Genomic DNA, 11,009 nt, shown 5'->3' with positions numbered 1-11,009 from the left:
TGGTTACTAATATGATTGGCTAAGGGATAGGGAGTGGAGGTGTGGCAGACGTAGTCATTGAGGTAAGGAGGAGGTTGAATGTGTCTAGTTGATTTTCTTAGTTGTTTGGGTGGGGAAGTGATGGTGTTTGGTGTTGGTTCTTGATGTTGAGGTTCTGAGTTTATGACGGTTGGAGTCAGCTGTGAGAAGGGAGAAGAGATGTGATCAAAAATGGATTAGAAAGTACAAAGTCATTGAACAAGTCCTCATTAGACTGCAGATGAGGTGAGGTACTGAAAGGCATAACATGTTCATGAAAAATGATGTCTCTTGAGATAAAAAAAAATTGTTTGGTTCTAAGGTTGTAGAGTTTGTAACCTTTGTAACCAATTGGATATCCAATGAAGACCGAGGGATCAACTCTAGGACAAAATTTGGTTTTGGAATTAGAGGTGTTTGTTGCATATGCAAGGCAACCGGAATTTTTTAAGGCATCATAGTTGGGTGTCTTTCCAAATAGCAGTTCAAAAGGAGACTTAAATTATAATAATTTGCTTGGGGTTCGATTGATTAGGAAAGCTGCAGTGATGATGCACTCCCCCCAAAAGAAAATAGGGACTTTTGACTGAAAAAATAAGGATCTGGCCACATTCAACAGACGCTGGTGCTTTCTCTCTACAACAGCATTTTGTTGGGGTCGATAAGGGTATAAGAATTGATGCAGGACACCTCTCTTCTGTAGAAACTCCTTAAGTGCAGAATTTAACTAAAAGGGAAGCTTCTTGAATTTAACTAAATGGCAGATTTCACAAGTATGACAACCTGATTTATTCGACAAATGTAAAATACTATCTAAGTGTTGTAGAATGTTAGAAGGTACATGACCAAGACGTGTGTGCCATAAATCTGGACTACACAAATTTATTGAGATATAATCAGTATGAGAAATATGATTAGAAATAAAAGAATTTGAGGAATTCTGTGAACCATGCAGTATCGAATTGGTTGGATCATCGGTCATAAAACAATTCACTTCATGTCAGATCATCAATTCATATTCCACGCGTCAATATTGCAGGAGAAACAACAAACTAAAAATTATCAAGTGTATCATTCACCTCATTCTGCCAGGTGCAGACTATAACTCACCTCTATATAGCTGGCCCTCCACATTTAGTTTGTTTGGCATTTATATTTATAAATGAGGATCGGAACATGTATAAGGTGACATAACCATTCGCCAGGTGTGGTAGCTTTTGGGTTTCCGAAGAGGGTTATTATAATTATGGGTAGGAAAAGTATAGGTAAATAATGAAAATATTAAACAATGTAAATAATAGATATATCAGATGTTCATTTTACTAGTGTATAGATGGTTATTTTAATATTAAAATTTAGAGGATTAATTTAAAAATGTAATATATTTTTATTTGATTAGTAATTGTTTATATTATTTAACAAAATCATTGTCCCTCTAGCATTTTCCTTATGGGTATTGCATTTTGTAAGGATTGTTGAAGCAGAAACCTTGTTCTTGAAAGGATCTGATTTGTACGTCTACTATCATGGATACATTGCTGGAACATAATAAAGTAGCTAGTGAACGTTTTTGTCATTATTTTTAGGGGATAAGAAAAGAATCATACGCTGACAAAGGGATATATATGATGATGAGTTATAGCTGGCTGCTGCCTTCAATTAGTGCTATATTTGTGTTTGATTTTACGGGTATCTTAAGATTTTATGGTGGGGTATAACCATTTATTTATTTTAAGGTGATCATTCACTCAATATTTTTATGTCAAGAGGATTGTTAAATGATTCCATAAATTTAATTAAATTATTATTTGACGATTTTTAATTATTATTTTTGTATAAAAATAATTTTATATCAATAGTTATCTTATTTTAATAATGTAACTTTTTTATTATACATGATTTTAAATTTATAAATATTTATTATTTTATGTGGCTAAAAAATTTAGATATGTCATGCGTGTGTATATTATGTATTGATATGAAGGATGGGAGTGCTATACATAGATGTGAGATAGTTTTTGGCTGAAATATGGTGCAAGAAATCAGACCATCCGAATTCTGTTAAAAGAAAATTGGGTTACCAAATCAGATGGTCCGAATTGTGAGAGGAAAAATTTGAAATTCACAGTTAACTAATCGAACCGTCCGATTAGTTTTTTTTTTTTATAAAAGAAAAACGGACCCTTCGATTAGGGTTTTTTTTTATACAAAGAAAACGGACCCTCAAAATTAGTATAAAAAATATTTTTTTTGCATATGTGAGTTGGTATAAAAGAAAACGGATCCTCCGTATTCTTGTATCCAACTCCTTCAATCCAAGTTGTGCTCCCCTAACACCACATGCAGGTAAAACTCATGTGCTCTCCATAATGCTACAATACACCAACCTCTCTTCCATATTAAAAATAAAAAGTGATTTTATGTAGTATTTTTCAATTTTACGGTCAATGCCAGTGAAATAGAAAAGAAAAATTTAAATTTATAATTTTGCAGTCAATGTTAATAAGAAAATATTTTTTATTTAAATTTAAATAAAATATAAAAAAATCAAAATAAATAAGAATAAAATTTAAAATTTGTGTTTTAGTTCATCTTAAAAAAAATATACATTTTTACAAAATTTTGAATTTAAAATAAAACGATAAATAATTTCTAAAAATTTATTAAAAATTATCTTTTGACTTATTAACATCTAAAGAGTTATCACTAAAATTTTTTATGTTAAAAAATTAATATAAAGTATAGTCCTCTAAAATGGAATATAAGTTACAACTTAGATTTTTTTAAAGTCAGAAGTAATAGATAGTTATACAATATAAAAAGACCAATTATATACATTATTTCTAACTCTTAAAAATCTATATTTAGGTCGTTCTTATACCACCTTAGAGAACTATACTTTATATTAATTTTTTCAATATAAAAAATTTCAATAATAATTCTTTAGATACTAATGAGTCAAATAATGATTTTTAATGAAATTTTAAAAATTGTTTATCGTTCCGTTTTAAATTCATAAATTTGTAAAAAAATAAATTTTTAAAAATTTAAACTAAAGCACAAATTTTAAATTTTTATATTATTTTAATTTTTAAATATTTTATTTAAATCCAAATATAAATATTTTTTATTATATTTATGTTTTAAAATTAATTATGTTAATAGTCTATTTTCTGCTGAAATAATTTTGCTGGTATTATCTGCAAAATTGTAGACTTAAATTTTTTTCTCTATTTTATAGACATTAACTTCGAAATTAAGTGTCTGTAAAATTAAAAAATATTATGTAAAATAATAAATATTTATAGTTTAGTGTAAAACGGTAATTAATATGATTTTTTTTAATTAAAAAAAAAAGGCCTTCGAGAAGAGTGACTTACTTTCCTACAAAGCTACCCCACTTTAATTTAGTACTAAATCCTTGTAGGTACGTGGAAATATATGCTTTAATTTGAATGAAGTAAAATTTGGATTCTGGAATAAGAGTAATAAAAAGTTTAGAAAAGCATCATATTTTAAGAGGTCGGTGTGGAGAGATACCATGGCTATAAGGTATCAACTTGTTTTAGATTGCCCCCTCCCTATATCAATGGAATTTGTTTTCTTTTCTTCTTTACCATTATCTACCAAGTAGGCTTAATTTCAAGCAAGTCTCTCATGGTATATTCATTCATTTTTTCTTTCCAAATAATAACCAATTCCAATGCTGATTTTATTTCGGAATTGCCGGCTGTAGTTGCTCATTTAGGAAATTTTTATTTAACTCAATATAGCTCATAATTCATTGAACAACTTTTTATCTTATTATTATGTGATGCTTGTAACAATAATGATAAGAATTTTGACTCTTCTAAAAGTATAAGGCCTTTATGCAACCCCATCAAATCAAGCATACTTATCTTTCCAATTCTTGTGGATATTAGTTAAGCACTACGAAGTACCGATACGACACGCGATACGGACACGACGACACGATACGACACGCGATACGTCTTTTTATAAAAAATTGGATACGACAGATTTAGAATACGTTGTGAATTAAAATTTAAATAATATATTAAATTAATAAAATATCATATTGTAAATATAAGAGTAAATATAGTTGTATAAAAAAGTTTTAAAATTATGTAATTATTAAAAAAAATAAAAAAATTTAAGCTAATGAATAAGCAAGCTACCAAAGATAAACGGTAAGTAGATTTAGGTTTTGATTTATTAATTATTTTACTTTTAAATTTAAATTTTGATTTGTTTTAATTTTAGAATATTTTAAAATTAGAAAGAAAAAATTGATTAATCGGGCCATAAAATCACAAAATCAATTGAAGATTTACAGTCCAGCAGAAAGATCCGTCTCATGAACATCTAAATCGAGTCGAACTCATTCGGATTCGTGATAACTCCACCAAAATTCTGTACCACAAGAAGACATGTCGCCGATACGCGATACGCCGGCACCATAAAAAAAAAAAATCCGTGCTTGATAGGTTAAGCATGCATTTTTTACTTTGATAATAATAAGAGAGAAATGAATTTTGTTCTTTCAACTAGTCGTGTCTTTAAGAATAAATTAAAAATTGTGTCATTATTAAATTATAATTTTATCTTTATCGATTCTTGTTAAAAGAAGAGTAGTTTTGGATCTATGATATCAAAATTATGTATCTAAGTTATAAAATAAATTATTAATATAATTATCAGATTAGACTAATTATATTATATTATATTATTTAGGTTCGGTCTTTTTTTAAATTTATATTAATCTAAAATACTTTTATACCGAATTAACATTTTTTTTTGGACAATCCTTGTTAAAATTTGGAATGGATAATCAATATAGGAATTGCTGTAATTTAATGGCTATATATTAAATTTTTAAATTTTATATCCTATACGAAGTTATATAGTATGTAACAATTACATCGATATTATTATTTAGTCATATATAAGATAAGGTTTAATAATGGTTAGTTTTAATTAGTGCACTTTTTGTAGCATCACCGCCTCAAACATACACTTTGATTTAGTTAGCATAAGATTGAAGCTACAGGGTCGAAATAGTCCATAAGGAAAACAAATCAAACTTATTACTAAACTTAAAATATCATGTAAAAATTAGGATAAAACACACTAATAAATTATTTCATTCTCAAAATTACGATAAAATTTTATTTTAATTTTCGTTACAAATACGTCCTAAATGATTATATATATATATATATATATATATATATTGATTCGATCTATAATTTTACATAAAATTATTTAAGATATACTTGTAATGAAAATTAAAATAAGACATTCACGTAATTTTAAAATTAAAATAATTTACTAGTGTGTTTCATCCTAAATATTATCATAAAATAACTTATTTCAAAAGTTTAAAATATATATATAATAAGTGTTTTAAAAAGAAAATGATGAAGTGAATCTAATGTGAGTAGTGTAAAGTTGCAACGTAGCAATCATGATGCATGGTTGAAGAATGAAGATCTGCCCCTACTACTCATCGTTATTATATCCAGAATCCTTATCATTATAAATATCCCATTCCCAATGTGTATATAGACTAGTCTTGCTTGTTCTTGATATTGTTGCACTATTCCTATCTTTATGGTCCCTAGCTACGTCGTTCATTATTAATTATTTGAAAAATTATTGACAAGAATGTTTAGGCCATTGTAACATTATGCAAGGAATGTAGCTAGCTAGCTAGGGTCGAACAAGAAATGCTCCCCGGCAATTAGCATCTAGTCTGGGCCTAAATTGGTTATCTGTGTCCAGAGCATAAAGAGAAAATAAAGAAAACCTCTAATCATATGGAATTTTATTTTATTTTCGTCAATAGGGATTGCAGATTCTCTTATGATCAAACTTACACACACATATATATCTTCAACGAACTTTTTAAATTTTGTTTTTGTTTTACATACACATCTGTATAATAATTAGGGTAAATGACTAAAATAAATTAATAGAGATCTAAAATTACTGAATTATAACTTTTGGATATTGCATATACGAATGCAATTTTTATCAATCTATAGAAATTGTAATAGGAGTTTTATGGTTTTCAAATGAACATAAACTGTTATAGGAATCTTGCGGTTTACGTTGATGTTGCAAATGGTCAGAAATCGTTATAGGAGTCAAACAATTTCTGTGTAAATGGATTAATGTGCATAAACTGCTACAGGGGTTCAGCGGTTTATGCTTGCACCAAAAACGCCTATATATACCAACAAGGAAGGAGTGGTGTGATGTAGAGGGTCATTTTCATTTCACAAATGGATAGTGAAGAGAGATTTTTTGTTCTAATCCATTGCTCCGGAAAAATTAAAAAAAGCAAAAGGCACAGTGAAGGATTACCATGTGTTCATAACATGCAGCGGAAGAGAAGAAAGTAATCCTTAAAGGTCTATTTTGTGCTTAAACTTTATTTCAATAATATATAGATCAGATTTAAATACCTTTAGACGCTTTAGTAAAAATCACATTCTCCTTCGATGGTACGAAGGCGCTATGCGTACACCGAGACCAACTTTTGTTATCAACTCCTTGACCAATGGACATCTGATCTAAATTGAGAAACCTCTTGCAACCCTTGTTATTGTGTAGAGGTAAAGGAATAAAACCCTTGTTATTCTCTCTGTCTTTCTCATACTTTCCTCTACTCTTGGCATACATATATATAATATGAGATTTGTTACTGATTTTAAATTTGATTTTCAATTCAAATTTAAATCATATCTTAAAATTCCGAATCTAAATCCTTCAAATTTTATGAATCATATCATAACAATTTAAAACATAATCGATTTGGATCTCATCCAAATTTATAATTCAAATTCAGAAATAGAATAACTAATTATTCTCAAATCTCATTTAATATTCTCAATTATCATATTATTATTATATTCTTGGTGCTAGCAAAGAATATAATAATATTCCATTTGAATTAATATAATTATTTATTTGATCAAATCAAAATAATAATTAAATAATTCTAAAGCAAAGATTAGAACACTTGTTAGTGTGTGATCCCATAGGTTCAATACTAAGCGGGTAGTAAATCAGTCATACTAAATTTACTAATCAAGGTTGGCATCTAGCAACACTCCTCAACGACCCAATAGTATGAAGTAATATATTTTTACTAAGAACCTTAGAAGAACAAAGTATAATTCCTTCCATCTTTCCAGCTCTTGGTTAACCCTTAGAGTATGGTTTAATTGTCAAACTCTAACTTGTTACCATTATTATAATGAACTGTGAATGACCTAAGAAACTCACTTCTTCATTCATTCAATCCCCTTGGCCAAGGTTTTATTCATCTCAGTCATTATAATCATAGAGCTCAAACTCTTTACCGAGAGTTGACGGATTCTTTATTGACTAATCATTAATTCTACAAGTATTTAAATCACACTCACTATCCATTCAACTAGCACCCTAGGGTATTAGGTGTCCGGGATCAAAGTATAAATACATTGTTAATTACTATGACAGTCGCAGGTCAAAGGAAACTCTATTACCATGTTTATCTTGAGAATATTCTATTGACAAATATGTGGTAATTATAACCATTAGGAATTTTCAGAGTGAGTCAGTTCAATGGTCATATCTCTATATGCACCATCTATATATATATATATAATTTAATAAATGAGATCTATTAATCTTCATCCAATGAAGACCATTATATATATATTGATCTTTCTGGATTATTAATGTCATTTTTAATAATCCTATGACCAAGAACAATTTAGATTAAATTATAAAAGATTCATCTCTCAATATTGTGATCACTATCACATTGATAAATCTCTAAATTTAATCAAGGATGTTATTATATTAACATTTTAATATAATAACAATAACAAATTATTTGACACATGATTGATTGAATTGTGGTTATACTTCTTATTCCCAACACACGGTGTTATGTTCACTAATAAAGTTTGTCAGAGTTAAAGAAGAGTATATTGCAAAAGGCAGGTTTGTGTGGGGCCAAGTGGGTGAAGAAGGTGTTCTACATGATTCCGATTGCGGTTGTGTCAACTGGTGTATAGTATGAAACATTTGTGATAGGATCGGACGAAGACATGCAGGTTTTGTTTCATTGTCAACGCAGTTTTTCGGAGGTGAGATTACACGAGCTGTATGTCAAGTTGGAAGATGGTGTCGCCAGTTCGAAGACATCAGCACCGAATCTTCAGTCGACGACGGTGGATGATGCTTCTACCTCGATGCTTGTTGTTGTACCTGGTTGTCTGTTGGCTGAACCTCCATCTGTTCCAGCTGGGTTGGTTAGGTCACCCAATTTGATTTCCGGTCTTTTAGGCGACAGTGAACCGAATCGGGTTGAAAATGCGATGCAAAAGGATGATTCGGACGATGAGCCAGATCACATATTGGGAGACAGTGACGAGGATACCCCTAGGAACCCACGAGCACATCAGGGGCCATCCAGTTCTGGGTCTCACCAACACCCGCCACATTTCTCAACGTTGAACTTAGAAGCCATCGGCCAACAACCGAACATAGATTCCACCTTCGGAGGTCAATGATTACACGACGAAAATTCTTCTGAAGAATTTCATATTGGCCAATCTTTCCAGACTAAGAAGGAAACTGTGTTGAGTGTTAAGGATTATAGCATTCATTTGAAACGTATCTAAATGTATCACACAACAAGTGATAAAGGTCCAACTTTTAAATCCATAAGTCCTATGATAATAAATTTAAAATAGTAAAACTTAAATATAAGAATCAAATCTTTAATTTAAAATAATCCATTACTAAACCTATGATTTTAAAAATTAAATCTTAAATTTTAAAAAAATAAACTACAAAACTTATAATTTTTAAATTTAAGAATGTAAAATAGCATCCATTAGGTTCTTTTTACTAAATTTAATTTTTAAATTCTAAACCTTAAACAACCAAAGCTATAATATTAGAAGTTAAACTTACATATTCAAATAAAAGTTATAATTTTAAATCTTAGTTTTTATATACAAATCCTATATTTTGATCTTACCTTTAAATTTTATATCTTAATTTTGAAATCTTAAATTAGCCAACCTTAAATTATGTGTTCTAACTACTGCACCCGAATACTATATTTTATATTATATGAAATTCAATAACTAAAAGAAAACAAACTTACCTCTTTGTTGATGCTGTCGGCAACGTGCGCAACGCTGTTGAGCCGGTAAAAATTGTGTTCGTCAATGGTCTCGGCCCAGCAAAATCCAAATGGCCAAATTCTCACCACACTTTCCTCTCTCCCTCTCTCTAGAACGTCTCTTTCTCTCTCTAAAAAGATGGAAACGGCTCAAACTGAATAATCTGCGACTCCCTTTCGTTGTATTTATACTAAAGCATAAACTGTTGGACTCCTGTCGCGGTTTATACCTTTGCCGTGATTTTTAGTTATTTGAGTTCTCAACGTAAATCGCTAGAGTGGATAGCGATTTACACTCATTTAAAATTCGTGAAACCCCTCTCGTATTTTATATAGAATAACAAAAAATTACATTTGTGTATGCAATTTGTAAAAATTGTATTTGAATAAATTTAAGACCCAAATAATTTATTTTAATCATTTGGCCTAATAATTAGGTACATACTCTCATTCATATTGTAATTGTAAAGAAAATACAGAATAAACGTAAAAATAAAATCAAACATGTGGATCCTATTATTTTTTTAAATAAAAAAAAATTTCACTACCAAATATCTCGATACTATATACCCTATGTACATATGTATTCTGTATGTGAGCGGTACTCTAATAATTTTGTAAAAATGCATAAAATAATTAAATGTGGCTAATTGAATGTAAATACTATAAGCTAAGTTAGTTAGATTTCAAGGCATACAATGTAAATGACTATTTAGATAAAAAGATCTTTATATAAAAATAGTAATTTAAAATTATTAAAATTTTTACTAAATTGCTTAATATAATATGCTTCAATATTTTAACAATTCTGCTACGTTACCAATAGTATTTTTGTCAATTTTTGCCAACTCTTATTTATAACGATATTTAATAGAAGTATCTTTGTGGATGTGTCTAATAAAAATATCTTTTTTATGGTTGTATTTAATAAAAATATCTTTATAGATATATTTTTTAGATGTGTCTTTTTATATATATACTAAAATATAATAATTAATTATTATTGACAATAAATTGATAGATAATATGTTGGTACCTATATTTTTTCATATTTTAATTATTATCCTTATATAAAGATACCGTGAGTTCTAGTTAATAACCACCTATAATATAAGCTAGGAAGGAAGAAAGAAAGTGGAGAGAGATATACCTTAATTGATATCTTTGCATAGGATGCTACCGGGTGGGTATTCCATGTTGGACCTTTTGATTTTGATTCTCTTATATATGCTTTTGTCGCTTCTTGATCTCCAAATAAAGTTGAAGGGAATGGAAGAGAAGGGGAGATCAGAGAACATGGATCATGCATATTGCTTTCCAACTGTTGTATGCATGCGTGTGCCTAAGTGTGATCCATATTATGTATGCGATAACTCATTAAATTTTTAAATGAAATTCAGATGCGCAACAGATTATTGGTTTTTGATGGATGCTACCGATAACCAAAAAGTGTGACCAATCTGTATGTATTACTTCATTAATGTTGCCTAATTTGTCTTCAATTCTATTTTTAAGTAGTAGTTGTGTTTATATATCCAAATAATTAACATGTACGTATACGTTCATGTTAATAATCAAACTAATAATTATTGTTGCTAATGGGTATAGGTGTTGTTAAAAGTACAAAGGAGAAGATTGAGGCTATATATATGACGGACCCCATCATTATAATATAGGGACAAATTAATGTACCATAAACTTTTGAGGAGTGTATCTCTTTTTTTCTGATATATAAGATTCGTATACTGAAGCAAATAATATCCTGCGCTATATGCTCTATGCACGAAACATAGATATACAA

This window comes from Arachis ipaensis, chromosome B10, assembly GCF_059453495.1.
Source record: "Arachis ipaensis isolate K30076 ecotype BB chromosome B10, ASM5945349v1, whole genome shotgun sequence".
NCBI lineage: Eukaryota > Viridiplantae > Streptophyta > Magnoliopsida > Fabales > Fabaceae > Arachis > Arachis ipaensis.
The sequence above is the reverse complement of the archived record's forward strand: the minus strand, read 5'-3'. Positions refer to the sequence as shown.